The sequence below is a fragment of the Dendrobium catenatum genome, unplaced genomic scaffold (assembly GCF_001605985.2).
Source record: "Dendrobium catenatum unplaced genomic scaffold, ASM160598v2 fragScaff_scaffold_742, whole genome shotgun sequence".
Classification (NCBI taxonomy): Eukaryota; Viridiplantae; Streptophyta; class Magnoliopsida; order Asparagales; family Orchidaceae; genus Dendrobium; species Dendrobium catenatum.
In genome coordinates this window covers 203,737-223,189 of record NW_021319204.1, presented here as the reverse complement: position 1 = coordinate 223,189, position 19,453 = coordinate 203,737, and positions in this window count along the sequence as shown.

Genomic DNA, 19,453 nt, shown 5'->3' with positions numbered 1-19,453 from the left:
GGGGGAGAACAAACTAAGATTCTATGCACTAACACCAATGTGATTGGTGCACACAGATAAAAGTACAAAACATTCCTACAACGTATTAGCGTATTACATTTAAGGATAGCCTTATACTCTTCAATGCAAACATCATGTGGTAGAGGATAAATTATTGTGGCCACATAGACTGCTGAAAAGTAAGAGGGATCCTTTTAGGAGCTACATATACAGAGGGATATCTGAAAGAGGTAGGGGTTCTCCTGCAACACACTAGAGTCAGGTATATTACTTTTTCAAGCACTGCCCGTTGATGATAGATATGGGGTGAACACCATTTGCATCAACAAGTAGGTAGGCACCATCTTCATAAAATTGCTCTACAGCGAAGGGGCCTTCCCAGATAGGATCAAACTTACCACTTCGGCGCCGATGCAAAATAATAGGCCTATGCAAAATAAGCAATATATCGCCTACCCGGAAAGCACAGGGTTTAACAAGGCGATTATGGTGCCGGGCCATTCGGGCCTGTCATAGCTTAAAGCTCTGATAAGCTCGTAAATGAAGCTCATCTAAACCATCAAGCTCTTCCAACCTTAGTCGGGCATTATCTTCATCAGATAGATTATAACTAACTTCCACAAGCAGTGCGGGGAGCTCGAATTCAAGTGGGAGGATTGCTTCAACCCCAAAAGCTAAAGTATACGGGATGGACTGAGTAGGAGTATGGTAGATAGTCCTATAGGCCCATAATGCTTCAGGTAACCTATCATGACATTCTCTTTTATTTGCAACAAGGATTTTTCTTATCAGTTGCACAAGAGTTTTATTAAATGCCTCTGCAAAGCCATTGGCTTTGGGATAGTAAATTGAGGAGTATCACTAATTAATATTATGGCGACGGGCAAATATAGCAATTTTGGTGCTTCTAAATGGCTAGCTATTATCTAAAATTATACGATGCGGAACACCAAAGTGATAAACAATATTATCGCGAAAGAACAGCATCACATCTTCTGATTTAACTTCCTTACGTGGGATAGCTTCTGTCCATTTAGAGAAGTAATCAGTGGCGGCTAAAATAAACCTATAATAATTAGAAGAATGAGGGTCTATAGGACCCACTATATCTGTGCCTAGCCCTTAAATGGCCAAGAAGATACAATGGGGTGCAACGGATTAGGGGGTTAGTGAATCACCGTGCTATGAATCTGGCACTAGTGGCACATTTTAGTGTGCTCCATATAATCACGGATCATAATCGGCCAGTAGTAGCCATGGCATTTAATTTTGCCTTTCAATTTAGGTCCGGATTGATGGGCACCACATGTATCTCACTCATAACTCTACTAGCTTATTCTTTATTGAGGCATCTCAATCACATTTGGTCAAAATAGTGTCAATACAAGATTTCATTTATATAGGCAAATAATAGAGCTCTCTTCCTAATTTGTGTGGTGAGAGATCTATCATCTGGAAGCCTACCATGCTTCAAATATTCTATGAAGGGCTCTCTCCAATCTAACTCCTCATCAACAACAAAAATTGTGAGGGTCTGATTGGGAGAAGACAAGTCTGCGGGGCACAGGGCTTGACGATACTGGACAACAATAGACACGGGGTTTCCAGTAGGGTCAACTAATTATTTTGCTAACTTGGCCAAAGCATCTGATTTTTTATTTTCAGATCTAGAGATCTTGGCCAATGTTACTTCTGGTATATAGTATAAGAGCTCCATTGCTTTATTATAATATAGAAAGAGCTCAGGCTTAAGCACTTTGTAGACTCCAACTACTTGATTGATTATTAGTTGGGAGTCTCCAAAGATCTTCACCCGCATAATATTCATCTGAATGACAAACTCTAACCTCAAAATCAGAGCTTTGTACTCAGCTTCATTATTAGTACGAGGTTCTGATAAACTAAAAGATTATCGTAGAGTGTGACCTTCAGGGGACACAAAAATAAGGCCTAAACCTACCCTAATTGTAGGAGTTTCATATGGCTTTAAAGCTTTACCGGATGACGCCCCGTCAAAGTAAAACTCCCAAGTAGAGGACTCCTGTTCATCCACACTCAAGATTAATTCATCAGGTAGATCATTATTGAGCGGGGGATCGACAGGAATCGGGTGATCGGCCAAAAAGTCAGCTAGAGCCTGTCCTTTGATGTCCTGCTGAGGAACAAAAGTGATATCAAATTGCAGTAGTATCATAGACCACCATGCTAGACTACCTGAGAGGGTCAGATGGGTCATCAAGTACTACAAGGGGTTGACTGAGAGATCAAGTTAATCTCATGTGAAAACATATAATGCATAAGCTTATGTACTACGAAGATCAAGGCTAAACATTGCTTTTCTATCGTTGGGTACTTAAGCTCTGCAGGTATCAATCATCTGCTGAGGTAGTACAAGGCATTCTCCTTGCCTTCCTCATTCTCTTGAGCCAACAATGCACCTAGGAACTCATCCAGGGCCGTAGTGTAAAGAATCAATGGCCTACTTGGGATAGGTGTAGCTAAAATAGGGGGGTTCATAAGGTAGTGCTTTATACTTTCAAAGGCCTCCTGATAATGCTCATCCTAATAGAATCGAGCATCCTTCTTCACTAGTGAACGAAGGGATGACACCTACCAGAAAGGTTGGAGATAAATCTCCACAAGGAAGCAAGTCTTCCTTGAAAAGATCTCAACTAGGTGAGACTTTTAGGGGGTTTCAAATCCACTATGGCTTTGATCATAGAAGGGTCTATCTCAATACCATGGTAGTGAACTATAATCTTTAAGAACTTTCTTGCACTAACTCCAAATGCGTATTTTAAAGGATTCATCTTTAAATCAAACTTACGTAGGTGTTCAAAAATGATTCGTAGATCTCGAAGGTGATCTCCACGGGCCATGCTTTTGATGACCAAATCATCCACATAGCACTCGACTTGCTCGTGTATTATCTCATTAAAGATAATAGTCATTGCACGTTGATAGGTGGCCCTGACATTCTTGAGACCGAAGGGCATCACCTTGTAACAAAAAGCCCCTATAGGTGTACGGAATTCAGTAAACTTCTAATTCTCGGGGTCCATCTTTATCTGATTATAACTTTATGAACCATCCATGAAGGAGAAAATGCTATGGGATGATGTTATAAGCTCGGAAATAGGAAGAGGAAAATCATCCTTAGGACATGCCTTGTTCAAATCACAGAAGTTAATGTAAACACGAATCTGTCCACTCTTTTTTTGGACTGGAATAATGTTTGTAAATCAAGTAGGGTTCTTTAATTCTCTAATGAAACTAGCTTCTATAAGCTTCTTGGTTTCAGCGATCACCTATTATTCTATCTCTAACCTTATCCTATGAGGTGCTTATTTAACAGGGACTGCATCAGGCTGGATAGCTAACTTATGGACTACTACTTCTGGGTTCAAACTAGGCATCTTGGTGTAGTTTCAAGCAAAGAAGTCTCTAAACTCTTACAATAACTTGATGTATTCTTGAGCCTCTAAATCAGACAATAGGGCACTATGAAAAATAGGCCTGGGATCTGACTCAGTGCCTAAATTAACTTCACATAGTTCATCCATGGCAGAAGTGATGCCATCTTTAAACTCTTATGGAGCATTAAGTATTCTATCTTCACCACTATCATCATCTTCTTCGTCGGCAAGAGAAACAATCAGATAAGAATAAGAGATAATGTGAATATTGGCATTATTGGAATGATTCAATCCCATATAACCTACACCTCCTAAGCCTTGAGGGAAATCAGTTTGCTAAACTCGGGCTTGCTGTAGAGCTTGTTCATCAGGCCAAGTGGAACGAATAAGGCCCTGCTCAACAAAACTCTCTACAATAGGGGAAAAGTAATGAGGGGCACTTTTAACCTCTATATCCATAGTGGTCTCCTCCAGACCTTGGCTCACAGGACCTAATGAGGCACCTACACTATTGGATAATGAGGGACACTCAGATAGTGCTGGCCAGAATGTCTCGTATAGGTGAGGTATAGGATTTTTGCTAGTCCATATTAGACTATTATCACTAGTAGAGGGAGTGTTAGAAGGTCTTAGATAGGAATCCTCAACTCCTATCTCGCGTATCTGATGGAGAGAAGGTTATCCAGTAGTAGTCTGACGTCGGAAGTCCTCTTCCTCGTCTAAGCTACTGTTAAAAACTAATTCACCTTCAGGTATCAAGTGGCTACTAAAGGTAGGCCGTGCGTCATAACCAATGAGATATGAAGGTGGTGAAGGGAGTGAAAGGTGAAGGATATCACTCACTTCATCATATGAAGAGTCAGACTCTACAGTCAAAGAAGAAGTGTAAAGGTGAGGGGGAGGAGATGTCTGTGTGTCGTAGTTCTATGGATCACGGGTCGATCCTCTACCTCTACCTCATACTCCCTTACCTTTGTTAGCGGGAACATCATGCCTCACTGCAAACTGGAAAGGATCTCTATCAGAATGTGCAGTGGAAACACCTAGCTCAATGCTAACCTGTGATGGACCCTGTACTGACGATTGTATAGGACCATGTGCGAATGACTGTGTAGGATCTTATACAACACTAGAGGGTGTCACTGGTGACTGAGTAGGTGGAGGTTTATGAGGCTTTCGAGGTACATAGTACTCAATGTCATCATAAATAGAGACATCATGCATGGAAAAGTGCTGGATGCCTTTAGGAATGGTATACTCGACATCATTCCTCATAAACTTCATACATTGGTGTAAGGTGGAGGGCACCATTTCATACTCATGGATCCAAGGCCTTCCTAAGAGAGCTCTATATGAAGTATCAGCCTCAAGTACATGAAACTTTGACTCAGTTAGGAAATTCCCAAACTTCAGAGGTAGGGTAATGGACCCTAGGACACGCTGGCCTTGGTCATTAAAGCCTTTCAACGTAATCTTATCTGAAGTGAGATTCAAATGACTAGAGAGAGGCACTTTAAGGTTTCATGGGTAAGAATATTTACTGAAGCCCCTTGATCAATAAGGACTCTATTCAACTCATAACCATTGACTTTAGTAGTGATATATAAGGGACAATTGTGCTCAGTAGTCCCTAGGAGTAGATCACGTCTAGAAAGCTAATGCATGACATTTCTTTCAAATGGAATGCATTCCTTACAGATTCAGAAGTAAAGAATGCTTGATAGGACTCTGGTTCAGGCAGAGCTTTCACCAGTGTCTCTCTTAAGTCAGGATACATCATCAGACCATCATAGACACTCAGGAGGGAAGGAATTTTCCTTAAGTGAGCCAATATATTATAGTCAACATCCAACTGAGGGCCTTTCCCTTTCTCCTTAGATTGCTCTTGGGAGGAAGGGATAGGATCGTCTTGCTGGGTGACTATGTTCTTATCTTTCTCTTTTGTATTCTTGGCCAAATGAGGTGGAAGGACTTTCCCTAAATGCAAATGAACTTCCTGTATTGAGTCATCCTCAATAGGAGATTCCTTTAGTTCAGTGGTGGTGGCTGGTGTTGGCTCTAAGGAAAGTGCTTGGAGTGGGTTCTCGAATTCATCTTTTGAATCCATGTAACATCCACCCTCTGGAATTATAAAGACAGGTTCAGCTTCGCACTCAGACTCACCAGAATCACTAATATTATAAAAAATATGTAAAATAGTAAAAGCACAAGTGCTAGAAGAAGAAGAAGTAAAAGCAGAAGTAAAAGGTACAGAAGAACAAAAGTAGCCAGAATCATCTTGTTCTATTATTTCATCATCAAATGAAGGGAGAATAAAGTCCTTTAGCATAAGTGCTGGAAGGAACCCTATCTTCCCCTCTGAAATTACAACAAACTTTTTCTTTCAAAAATTTTTTTAATAGATGTAAAAGCAGAAAAAATAATGTGCTAATCTGGCACTACAATAGTAGAAGAAGAAGGTATAAGTTTTGGCGTAGTAATTGGAGTGGCAACTGTCAACTTGGCCTGGGGAGGCCTCCTCTCAACTGCCTTTGAACCCTGGTCTACATGATCAATCATCTTCTTGGTCTTCTTGGAGAGTGCTAATTTCCACTCTCCCTCAGAACTATGGGGTGATTTGCTGCTACTGTCCTGACTGTTGATTCTCTAGAGTCCAATGGGAGGGTGACTGTGCTGCTGACTGAACAGAGGAGTATGACTACTACTGCTGTACTGCTGAACTGCCTAAGGGCTTCTTTCCCTCATCTGATGGTCCATAGGTACTGTGTAACTATCCTCTCCTCGGTGGAGGTGTCCTTGAAGACTCCTGCCGCTGAGGTTTGCGTGAAGGCTGACTCTCAACTTTAGGAGGGACTACATCGGGTATGCTATCCTGTAAACTGATAACCTTCGTCAACAACTTATGAAAGGTTCTAATGTTAAATCCTTTAAGACAGGGTGCTATATGACCATCTATGTTCTTTAACAAGATCTAAATTACGAGCTGCTCTTGTAACTATGGCTCACACTACAAATTGAGGTTTCTTCATCTGACTATGTAATCTGGGAGAGTCTCTCTAGGGCGCTATCTAGTGACCACTAACTCTCCTATAGTGACACAGTGCTCTACACTGACAAAGTTCTATATAAACAATTGCTTTTGCTCTACAAAGGTCCGAACCGAGTCATTGGGGAGGTTGACGTACCAAGAAAATGCCACCCCAACGAAGCTGCTGATGAATAGCCTCAACATCAGAGCTTCGTTCCACCCTATGTTGCAATATATGGACCAATATTGAGCCACATGCTGTCTTGGGTTCCCTAACCCATCAAAGACTTTAAATAATGGGGGAACAAAACTAGGAGGGTAGGGCTCTCTCTCGTACTCTACTGGGTAAGGCCTACCTCTGCTAATAGCCTCTCCAGCTTTCCCGGAGGTAATGTCCTGCTCGATCTTCTGGCTATGAGATCCTAAATTTGGCTGATTGACAACTGTACTAACTCACTCTGGACTGTAGGAGTGTGAGTAGGCACCATGGGTGGTGCTGGGACTGCTCTGTAGACCTTGTCCACTCCTACGGGGTCTAGTGCAACTGGTGGAACAACTGGCTCATCCATGGAAGTACTAGTAGTGGCTGCACCTATCATCTGGGGCATCGCCCCCAAGGCTATCAACTGGGCAGTCATTGCTGCCATGGCTCTGGCCATCTCTTCCATCTATGCTTGGAGGTACAGAACTGTAACATTTGTATCCACTGACCTGGGAGGTCCACCCACCTCAGGTTCTCCCTGCTCGTCATCCTCAGTCTCCCTCTTCTCGTTTGAGTGACCTTGCCAGATAACCACACAAACTCGATGTACTGGTGTATCTTCATTCGTCTCATCCCCGAGTGTGTCATCCTTAGAGAAGGCTTGGCAGAGTGCTTCTATGTACGGACTCATCGGGGAAGTGATCCTATGGGGATCAGGAATTGACTGAGTTTATATCCAAACTGGTGAACCATCAAGAGGGACTACCTCATCCACATATGCTATCATATCACACACCATCGAAACTGCCTCTGACTCAAGGGAAGCTGCTATCTCTGATTGTCCAACTATGTCTATTGGCTGAACTATCTCAACTGGCTGAATTGTGTCGACAAGGGTGCCCGCCTGCCAACATCTCCAAACCCACTTACTGCTGCGAGGCTCCGTACTGGTAACCGATTTCTGTGGGTCTACCACAACTGAACTAATATGGGCCGAGCTGGCTCCCGCTGCTATCTCCATCCTCGACGACGTGGGTGTCTTCCGACAGTGGGTGTAACTATCTGCGATCTAGCAATTGGATCTATCTCTATCGGCTGCTGAGGAGTCTGTCCTCTCTACCAACTGTACATCTACCTCGCAGTCTGTCTCCTCAATTGAATAATAGCCTGAGAGATATGTCGGAGTAACCTCTCCCGACTGATATGCCCCCTACCATGTGCTAGGCGGATGATGTTTCAAATCCTCTGAGAGAGGGTTTGAAGACCAGCGTCCCTAGGGACCCTAGCCCGGGGTAAAATAGTAGTGACAGGAGGAGCCATCGTAATGCAAGAAATGTCCTCCTCATCCCCACTGTGTGTTAGAGGAGAAGAGCATCCTCCCTGGATCGCCTCTATCTTAGGAGCTACAACTACATCCGGGATGGGTACAACTGTAACTCATCGTAGTCTTCGCTGCCTGGGAGCCACTGTCCTCTGAACTAGCTTCTGGTGAGTTATCTCCTCAGCCATCTACTGCCTATTTGCCTCAGATGCGGCCAGATGGAGTCTCCTATTCCTATTCCTCCTAGCCCTTCTCCTAAGTCCGGAGGTGGAGGAAGACGGAACATCTGAACCCACTACCTGGGTGGCAGGGGGAACAGGGATAACAGGAAGTGCTGGGGTCTACCCAGCTATCTCAATGTGAGAGACCTGAGCAAAAATAGAAACCCGATGGGATGAGGGTGAAGGAGCCTCAGTCTGAGCACTCATCTTCCTAGTGGAAGTAGGAGGGGGAACCCTAACTCGAGGTACCTCCAATGGAACGACAGGGGTAACAACATAAGAAGGCTGTCAGCGCTGAGGGACCTGAGAAACCTATACAACAGGAGTGGCAGGCACTAGTCTCCTAACTGCAGGAAAAACCGGTGGAACGGGGAGTAGCTTAGGCACTGGTTTCCTGGCCATAGGGCATACTGGCTACGCATGTATAGGAATAGGATGAGCAAGTGCCCGAGCTATCCGTCGAGCAACTGGATATTCAAAAGGGTGCATGGCTGCGTATCCTCTCCTCTGGGGAGGTGAGAATGCAGCAGCCTCAGCCGGGGTCGGCCTGCCAAGAGAAACGAAGGCTGAGTCCATAAAGGAACTAAAAGTGATCTCTCCAATAGTTGGACTAGCAAGCAAGGACTCAGGAAGAGTCACCCGTGCGTTCGAGCCAAAACTAAAAGTTATGGATGGAACGAAGGAAGCCATGGCACTGCTGCCAAGAAAAGAAAGTGAAAAGTAAGAAATCAAAATTGAAATCAAGAAAGAAGATAAGAGTGAATGAATAAAGATTGATAAGGATGGATAAATGATGGAATAGCCTGCAAGGCTGGAAAGAGGGAGTAAGAAAAAATACTAGCTAAAGGGAAGGAACCCTAACTAAGGAAAGATCCTAACTAAGAGTGGGACAGACTTAATCTTAGGAGTAACAATCCTAGAGTACACACAAGAAATGATAATATAGATTCCAAAGATGGAGAGAGAAATTGGTCCCACCGTGGTCGCCAGAAACCCGTGGACCTCCAAAAGTGCGCCACACAAATAGGCCAAGTGAAAGCGATAGATTGGACCATACATACGATTAACCATAGAGTATAATGGATCTCGCCTACGTACCTCAATGGGTAATAATATATATGGCCTAATCACAATCACGGGTTTCCCACACCCGATACATCAGCTCGAAATGGGGTTTATGAGATGGTTGATTTCAGTTTTCCACGGGCGTAGGCTCCCGTGATTAATTACATCTCGAGCCTAGGGCCCGAGAAGACTCTCGATTAAGGATCATACATTATCCATTCCAGAGTGGGATTGACACATAGGACTAAGACTAGGAAATCCAATCCAAAGGGAAGAAAGGTCCAAATGTGCTTGGTCGACATGCGAGGTTCACACCAGCATTCGAAGGCTCTAATATACTAAAGAGAAATTGGGGAAAAGAAATCAAGCACTCAACACATGCGTGAGAGAAGGATGAAGGTGGCATCATCCATGTGATGCAGATAAGTTGGATTTATAGTCTTTGAAGAGAAGGGACCAACCTACTATTTTAGGCATACTACAAAATCGAGTGTAGTATCCTCGAATCCTAAATCTAGGTTAGGTTTAGTGTTCTAAACATACTAAAACCCATGTTGTAGTTAATACAGTGCAAAATTTGGACTTATCCCAGCCTAGATTGGGGAGCCAGCTAACCACCTAATCGCATTAAAATTATGCTGTCAAGTCAATTATGAGAGTTGGGTAGGTGGTATAATTTTTTGAAATAGGACCGACATCTAAAGAGTTTTCTAATTGGTCCTGGACTTATGTTGGGTGAATATTCGTAGCTAATGTAATTAAATTTTAATTAAATTGATTTTTAATGTGATGCATGCTAGTTGAGAGGTCAAATCATAAATGCTTTAGATTTTAAAAATAGGCTTATATAAAAATAAATTTTTAGAAGGAGAATAGACTTCCCTAGGTCCGGCACTTCATTATCATAGGTCAGATTATCCAGTCTCTACCCGCAGGCAGGGAAGTGTCTCATAAGAAGGAGAGAAACAGATGCATTGATATGCATGCGACCCCAGACGGCTCTGGCAATTCTCTAGATTCGTTAAGTTTCTATGTTATATAAATCTTAAAATTTTAAGTATTGGTTATGAGTAAAAAAAATTTTATAGTCCTTAAAGAGCCTAATGAAATCCAGGCTAAATCAAATGTGACATGCAAATCGCCAATAAACTAATAAAAACATGCAGCCCTAGAGGCAATCAATATCCATCAAACACATCAATATAATCAAACTAATTAAGTAAATATCCATAGGCCAACTACCCTTTAATTACAAATCAGGGTCTGCAGAAAAGTAAAGTGGCAGGGCACCATTGCCAACAACCTGAATTTTTAAGCCTATGACTGACGCAAATGACTTTGAGTGGGATATTAAGTCTTTAAGTCTTCAATCTTCTTGAACTTCCTCTCCTTATACTCTTTGTGCCTCTCCTCCTTGGACTCCTTGGATCTATCCTCCTTGGACTCCTTGGATCTCTCCTCCTTGAACTCCTTGGATCCGTCGTGGCTTGAATATCCAAACGAAGATACAATTCTCTCCTGTAGGGGGTATTATCTTTTCTCTTTGGATATGTAAAGCCATCCAAACTCGATCTTCCAAATGGAAGAAGACTCTCCCCTTTGAGGATACCTTCTTCTTTTGGAATTTGAGTTGGATAAGAATATCCCAACTCAAAATTCATTTTCACAACTCTTAACAATTATTACAAATATTACATTAATTGAAAGCAATAAATCTAAAGTCAACTACAAGGTTATCCTAATAAAAATCCCCAGCGATTTATATATCACAAGCAGTTATATAAAAATAAAAGCAACTCATTGAAGCAACACTTGGACATGCTCTTAATTATGAGGGCTAAGTAGTTTTCTGGACACTTGTAGTAGTTATAATAATTATTTTAGCCTTTATTTATTTTGGGGGGCTGAGCAAGCACCTGCACAAAAAAAAGTTAGAAATCATGACATTCCCCCCCCCCCCTTTAGCTTTGCATGAGTACGGCCACCTACAAGAAAAAAAAAATAATATATATATATATATATATATATATTATTCCTAACCTAGGGCTAAACCTAATGCACATCACATCAAACCACAGAGTGCAGGAAAAATAATCAAACACACTAATTTCATCACAACATGTAGTGAAAACCTCAAAAATCTCGGCAAATAGTAGAAAAAGTAAACACCGGCCTAGCCTAGGTCTAGAAGTGGTGCCCTAACAAATAGTCCTATGTGTATGTAAGGTTTGTGTGGCTGGGATAGATCTTAGGTTGGGTAGTTAATTAAAGTTACCTAGAGTTTAGGTTTGTTAAAGTCCAGAAAACAAAACTTTAATTTAAGTTTAAATATTAGTAAATTTGGATCCATTTTAGTCAATTTATCCATTTTAGTCAATTTAGTTTGTTGATCACTTTTAAAACTTAGGGTAGTGATATTCAAAGTTTCAATTATATTAGCCAATTTTGGAAAGTCCTAGGTCCTTCTAGGTACTAGGCTGAGGAGATCCAAAAAGTCACTATGAGAAATAAGCTAGATTTGAGATTCCTAACATTTTAGGTAAATACTATGCCTTAAGGTGAGTAGTTAGACAGGTAGTTTGCTGTATTTGGAGTTTTCCAGGCAAAGTTTTGAATTTTACAAGTTTTGGGCAATTAAGAGAATTATTAAAACTGTCCAATTAGGGCTAATCTTAGGATTTTGCTCGAAATCAGCTCCAAACTAATTGGAATCATCCCCAAAGGTCATAAATGACCTAATAATGTATTTCAAAGTGTTTGGAAGAAATTTGAAATTTTTAATAATTTTTAATTATCTAATAGGGGCAAAAAGGTAATTTTGGTTAAAGTTAAAATTAAGTGTTGGATTTAGGTCAAACTAAGGAGCCCTATTTAACTCAGGTTAAGCGTTGAATTTTGAACAATTCAAGCTATTGTGGGTATTTTTTTGAGTTAAAATGGATTTGTTCTAATTTTTAGAAAGTATCAGATCCTAATTAATTGGGTAAATTATGGTTGATTAATTAAGGGGGTTAAAAAGTCCTAAAAATTTTTAGAAAATTCTGAGATAATTATGATGTCACTAAATTTAAATGTTGAAGTTTTCATGTCAATCAGGGATCTACCCTAACTCCTAGAATTTTTTTAAGTTCGTTAGACGGGTTAATTATTGTCCTTAGGGTGTCACTACGTTATAGGAGTTTGAAGTGAAGTTTTAGCTAACCCTCAAGGTAATAATGCAAGGGATACACAAACAAAGTAAACACGCCATGCCCTTAGATCTAGGAGAGCCTAAACTAAGTGCTCGTGCATCCTACACATGCGAGATACGATAAAAGGAAAATAAATAAAATGATTAGTGAATGATTGAGACTCAACCATTCACTAATCCACTCCCCATGATTGCTCTTCATGCACATAACATATGTTCAAAATTTCATTGAAGTGAATCTCCAAAAATTAGGATTTAATAATATGGGTAGTTTTAAAATAATATCCAATATATATATATATTGGAAAATAATTTAATTAAAAATAGGTCAATTCATGGTAAATACATAGATATAAGGGAGATCCACTAGCCACCCTAACGAGATTTCAAAAGGATTTAAAAATGTATATATTAAAAAAATGGGTTTTTACTATTTTAATAATAATTTAAAATATACAAAATATTTTTAACTAAAAATAATTTTAAATTAAAGAGGACAAAAATATGATCAATTTGATATATTATACGTATTTATTAGATAAAAAATGGATTTATTATGACTTTTTAAAGTTTTCTAATTTAAAAAATATTTAAAAATAATTTTTTTAATTTAAAATGACGGCGGCTAGGCCACGCGATGCAATCCTACAGGCCAGCTCAAACTGCGGCAGCGGTCAGGCATGTGGTAGCCCAGAACTGGCTCCGCATTCCCGGGTAATGATTACGGCGGGACCCACGCGATTACTTAATTTAGTCAGTGCAAATCACGACTGTCGATCCCGTGCGGTTTAGGCAGATAGACCGGATTGTGCCGCGTGGCACGCAGAACAACGGCGAAGGTTCGCGGTTAAGCCAGACCGTGGAGGCCATGCACCTGAACCATTGATCGGCGATATCAACGGTCCAGGACGTTCACAGTGTATGGCTCGGCCGGACCGAAACCCTAAAGTAATTTTTGACTCGATTTCCCTCGATACCCAATAAATCAAAACAAAATTTTAAACATATAATCTATGAGTGAATAGCATTCATGAGGATACATTAGTTTGATCTGAAACGCACCATATAAAAATCTTTTTAGATCTAAGTGTTCTAGCTAGGGTTGACGATATACCTCAATCCACACGGTGGATCCAGTCGATCTTGGGCTTGTTGCATTTATAGACTGTCTATAAATTATCCTCTAGTTGAAATCGATGCTCGGAACACCTTGGATCGGCGGGAATTCCTCTAGGGACGGTTTAGCCTTCGGCCTTACCGAAATCTAGTTGCCGGCAAGCTTTGGATGTCAAGTTTTTGTTGGGAGAGGTGGAAGGAATTAAGGGGAGTTCAAAAATGAGATCCTAAAGCCTAAAGAGGTCTCGAGAAGAAAAAAGAGAAAAATGTCTTCAATCCACCCTAATTTCTTCTATTTAAGCCTCTTAAACCTATCATCAACGGCTAGGATCTAATCTAGGGTTGAATGGGAGAAAAAATAAGTTGAATCCCCTGAGATTTGGAATCAGGGAGCATTTTAGCGGCTTTAAGTGCCTTAATTAGGTCTTAAATAGGCTTAAATAGGTCATTTTGACCTATTTAAGACTTGGGTGTTGATCTGGTCAACCGAGTCAAGTAGGTCAAAGAGCATTAGGGTTTGAGCCTTGGATGGGATTGGATGGACTTGAAATGAAATTAGACCCATTAAGGCCAATTGGGTCAACCTAGGTTGACCTGGTCAACTAGGTTGACCCAGGGCACAGGTCTGAGCTCAAGAGACTTGGTCTGACCCATGGGATCCAGGGGAGGTGAGAATTGAGCCCTACGAGCTCTGAATTGGATTTAAAATCAAGTAGAAGGGAATCAAGGTCCAATTGAGTCAACCAGGTTGACCCAAGACCTAGGCCTGGGCTCAACAGACTTGGCTTGACTCCCTGGACCCATTGGGATGGGTCCTGGGGTTTAGCCTGGTCAAATTTGACCAGGTCAACTCTTTGACCTGGTCTAGGGCAAAAAGCAGGTCAACAGTAAATATTGATGAAGCATCAGATTTATAAATTTTGTTAGTCTCTTAGGATCTACCCTATCCGTTGGTCACTGGAAATTATTAGTGATCATTTCCTCTATTAATTCATATGCTTCCTCAAATGGCTTAGATATTAATGACCCTCTAATGATAATATTTATGATTCCTCTAAAAGATCCTTTTAATCTATTATAAAATGTTTGGATAATCAATCAATCAGGTAAAGCATGGTGAGGGCATTTCCTAAAATTTCTCCCAACTCTCATAAGTTGATTCTCCTTCAAACTAAGAAAAAGAGATATCAATTCTCATTTTAGCAATTTTGAAGGTGAGAAAGCTTAGCAAGAAACTTATGAGCCAATTTATTCCAAGTTGTTATAGAGCCTAGGGGTTAAGAATTTAACCACATCTCAGATTTATCTCTTAGAAAAAATAGGAAAAATCTAAGTGTAATAATATCATCGAAAGTTCGTTGGGGATGTTAAGCCCTATAGAACTGGCCCAAGCTAACCAAGAGGGGGTGGGGGGGGGTGAATTGGTATTTTAAAAATTCTTTTCAAAAAGATGTAAAATCACACCACGAGAAAAATAAGTGCAGAAATTAAAGTGCGGAAGCAAGAAATAAGAACACATAAATTTATAGTGGTTTGGTCAACTCGACCTACGTCCACTCCTCGGAGGCGCCCTCCGAGTATTGCACTACAAACGTGACTCTCCTTTAGTCCCCACAGTTAGGCAGAGAAGCCTTTATAAAGAACCTCTTTTTACCACGACCGACAAGGCAGAGAACCTATCTCCTTTTGCTTCCTCCTGAAGCTGGCAGAGAACCACTATCAGTTACTGAATCCTTACCTCTACCGACCCTTCCACGGATGAGAAACTCTAGACAAATAAGAAGCAGAGCGATCCTTGAAGCAACCCTTGTGAATCCCCTCACAGGCTCCCCCTCACAAGATCTTCTCTCTCTCTCTCTCTCTCTCTCTCTCTCTCTCTCTCAAGCTGTCCGATCCTGATCGTCCAGCACATCGCCCTGAATGTATGCTGGCCGATATTATTGTCCAGAAGTAACTAAGGTTTTTGAATAGATCATCCTGGTCGATCCTGCGATCGTCCAGGATGATATGATCGTATCAATCATCCGTAATTAATTCCTTGATTTGTTTGATTAATTAAGGCATAATTATGAATATCGTCCAGGCCGATCCAAGATCGTCCTGGCCGATTGCCAAAAATACAGAATACCTTAATTATTTATGAAGGTAATTTCTTTCTGTTTTGATCCTATCGTCCTGGCCGATACACGTATCATCCAGGCCGATTGGCTAAAGACGGCTGCCTTAATTAAGAACCATTGATTAGATTTTTTATTTTAAGCCCGATCGTCCTGGACGATGTAAATATCGTCCTGGCCATTTTGAGTAAAAACAGAAATTCTAAGTCTCTCAAGTGTGTGTGTGTAGGGTTACTTAGCATCAGTCTCTTTGAACATTACAAATAGACTCAATAAGAGAAAAAGCAAAGTACAGACTGACTCAACCCTAACCTACACAATCTTGAACTGGCTTCATTTGTTCATCCGATCTTCGATTCCTGAATAGTTAGAAGTAACAGGCAGTCCAAGAGAATCAATGGATTTTGCCAATCATCAAAACATAAGTCATGAAAATAGATTTGCAACAATCTCCCCCTTTTTGATGATGGAAAACACAAGTAGGAAAATCTCAGTAAAAATAGTAGTTCATTAAAATTTCAAAGTTACAAGCATCAACTTTTCGTACCACATTCTACTCCCCCTTTTGTCATCACAAAAAGAGGGTCCTAGACACTCAAAAAGAAAAAAGAAAAAACACAACAGAAACTAAAACAAACTACAAGACAAACTACATAAAACAGAAAACAGAAAACAAAAACTAGAAAAACGAGGGACCCTGATCATCAGATGGAGGTGGTGGAGGTGGCTACTGAAAGTAGCTAGCTAGCGTAGTAAACTGAAAATTGAACCAGGTGATGTCTTGGTCATGCTGCTGCTGCTGGTGAGTAATGTAGCTATCAAAACGGGCTAAGTTCTCTGTGCGGTGTTGCTCATAGCGGGCAATGTCCTAAGAATGTTGCTGCTCCTATGCAGCAACGTAAGCATCAAAATGGGTCACCCAACGATCAAATCTCTCTATTAACTGATCAAACGGCAAGTGCAGGTGGAGAGGAACAGGATCAGGAATGAGAGAGGGAGCGAGAGCCTTCTCCTCCTCAGCCCCTCGAGGTTCCCCATCCCCTTGGTGGAGACGAGTACTGTGAAGGATATTGAAAGAGCTGTTTAAGTAGCAAGGAGGCTGAAGGTCGTGATGAGCAGGATATTGAAGATTGTATTTGGTTTCAAGAATCTAAGCTATGAGATGTCCTAAAGCAAGGTTGGGTTTCCTCCTATGGCCTGGATCGCGAATAGTTGTTAAATGATCAATGTATCGAAAGAGTAGATCTGTGGCATTAAATTCTCTCCGGGCCATGATGAAAAGGTAGTCAAAGAAAGCAGAGGAGTGATGTGGATTCGGTCCTGACTTTTAGAATAATAGAGGTGCGAAGAACATGCTGAATTGTCCTAGCATCTTTGACTAAAGAGCTAGTCTCTCCAATATGAAAGGGTGTGTTGGTTTGGCGAAGAAAATGGTTTGCCTTGGACCAGTCAAAATCAGGATCTGAAACAATTATGTGCAGCTTATCCCCGGTGGTGGATAATTGTAAAAGTTCAGCACATTCCTGATATATGATCTCGACCGGCGTCGATTTACATAGGAGGTCAGGGCTGTGAAAGTATAATTTATGCGAAGATTTGCATAAAATTATAGCAGAAGTTCTGAAGAAAAAGGGGCAGCGAGAGTAAGAATTAAACAAAGAGAAGTGTGAGCAAAGAGATCCATTACCGGATATGAAAGGTGGGCAGGATTGATTATTCTTTGTAGCGACGGTAAGCTGCCTGATCCTCTGCCTCCCTGAATCGAGGGTCCAGAGTGGCCCTCGAGGAACTTCCAGAAGTCTGTCGAACTCATTTCCCACCATCCATAGTAAGGAATTAGCAAGAAAATACAAGAGAAGAAGAAGTGTGAGGTGAAAAACATGGCTGGAATGGCCTGAATTTAAAGAAACGGCCATATCGTCCAGGCCAATCGCAGAATCGTTTAGGACAATATGGTACAATAATTGCGTACAGGCCGATTGGAAAAAAAGGCAGTCCGATCGGCCGGGCCGATCAAATATCAGCCAGGACAATTAGACACAGGCGATCATCTCGAGGAGTCAAGCTTGGATGACCGTTGAAAAAGCAAATCGTCCAGGCCGATTAGGTGTATCATCCAGGACGATGCTCAATAATTGATCGTACCGGCCGAAGTTAAAACGTTTTAAATCTATGCCACGTGTATCGTCCATGATGAACAGTGGATCGGCCAAGATGATTATCCAATAATGGATCGTCCGAGGCCGATTTTAAGGATTTAAACGTGCTGACAGGTGGATCGTCTAGGACGATCTAGTGTATCAGCCAGGACGATGACTATAAAATGCATCGGCCAGGATGAAATATGTTATCGGCAAAGACTATCAACATGATTGCAACAAAGTTCGATCAGATCGTCCAGGACGATAAATTATCGTATAGGACAAAGAGTTTCAGCAAGCAAAGAAAAATTCACCAGATGAAATTTTGAAGAGAATTTGTCCTATCGTCCAGGATGATATAAGAATCTGCCAGGATGATGTGACAATAAATTTGAATCCAAGGAAAAGATGTTGATAATCAAAGCCTTAAAAAATAAATGACTCACAATACAAAGCTAAAAACAATAGTAAAAGGCAAAAAAAGAAAAAAAACTAAAAAGAAAAATGAAGGAAAGGGAATTTTTTTTTTATTTTTGGTTTTAATTTTTTTTTGTTTTACCAAAGTATCCATATGACAAATTTCTCAAACAATTCAATTTTAGAGATTCAAAAGATCAAAGAGTTAACAAGTCAAAATCTGAAAAAGATAGAATATCCGATCTTGTTAATCCCTAGCTCGGACTTCTTTCTGGGCAATAATTATCTTTTTTAAAAACAAAATGTCTAACTCAGAAAAACTTTACTGGGTAAAAAGAAGATTCAATCAAAACTTGGTTACAAAGAAAATATCTTATAAATAATATACCAAAGTAATTTGTCTCAATCATGGAATTTGAAATCAGACCTTTGAAAGTATCAAATAACCGATGAGTTCTCTAAGTTTTAAGAGTTCAAAAAAGAGATAATAGCTTGTATTTAGTGGGCTCATTTTGTGCCTCTTGTATCTTTGATTTGGCTCTTTGAGCATCTTGATTTTTGATACACATTTTTGTAAATATTTTTTATTTCAAATTTGCATCTTTTCCACTTTCCCTCTTAATATTTTTAAGCTAAATTCTCTTTAACAAAATCCTTAAAAAAGAATCTTAGTTGTGAGTATATCCTCCAAATATTAGAGAATATGAGCTCTCTCTAACATAGGGAAGAACAAGTCACAAAACAAAATCATAATCATGTGATAAATACAATGACAAGATTTCATTTAACTTGAAAGATATATAAGAACTTTGGATATTACGCACAAGATAGATAATGTAGCAGGATAAGAAGAATCTTAGTTTAAAAAACCAGTTGTTAATATGAGATAGACTTTTGTCTAGAAAATAAAATTATGTTACTAAAAGAGGTTAGAGAGAGGGAAACCATCAACGGTGTTTCTCCCTTTGACCGACTTAGATATGATAATCAATGGCTTTAAATCTCCAAAATCTATAAGCTTAAAAAATAATCATATAGAAAATCAATCATAAAAGCAAAACGAAAACAAAACAATCTAAAATATCAAAAAGCTACAAAAAAAAAAAGAAAAAAAATAACACAAAACAAATTAAAAAAAATTCAAGAAATTATGAAGCAGCAAGTTTAAGCAATTATGAGCATCGAGTCTCCATATGTCCAATTATCCTATGCTCCCACG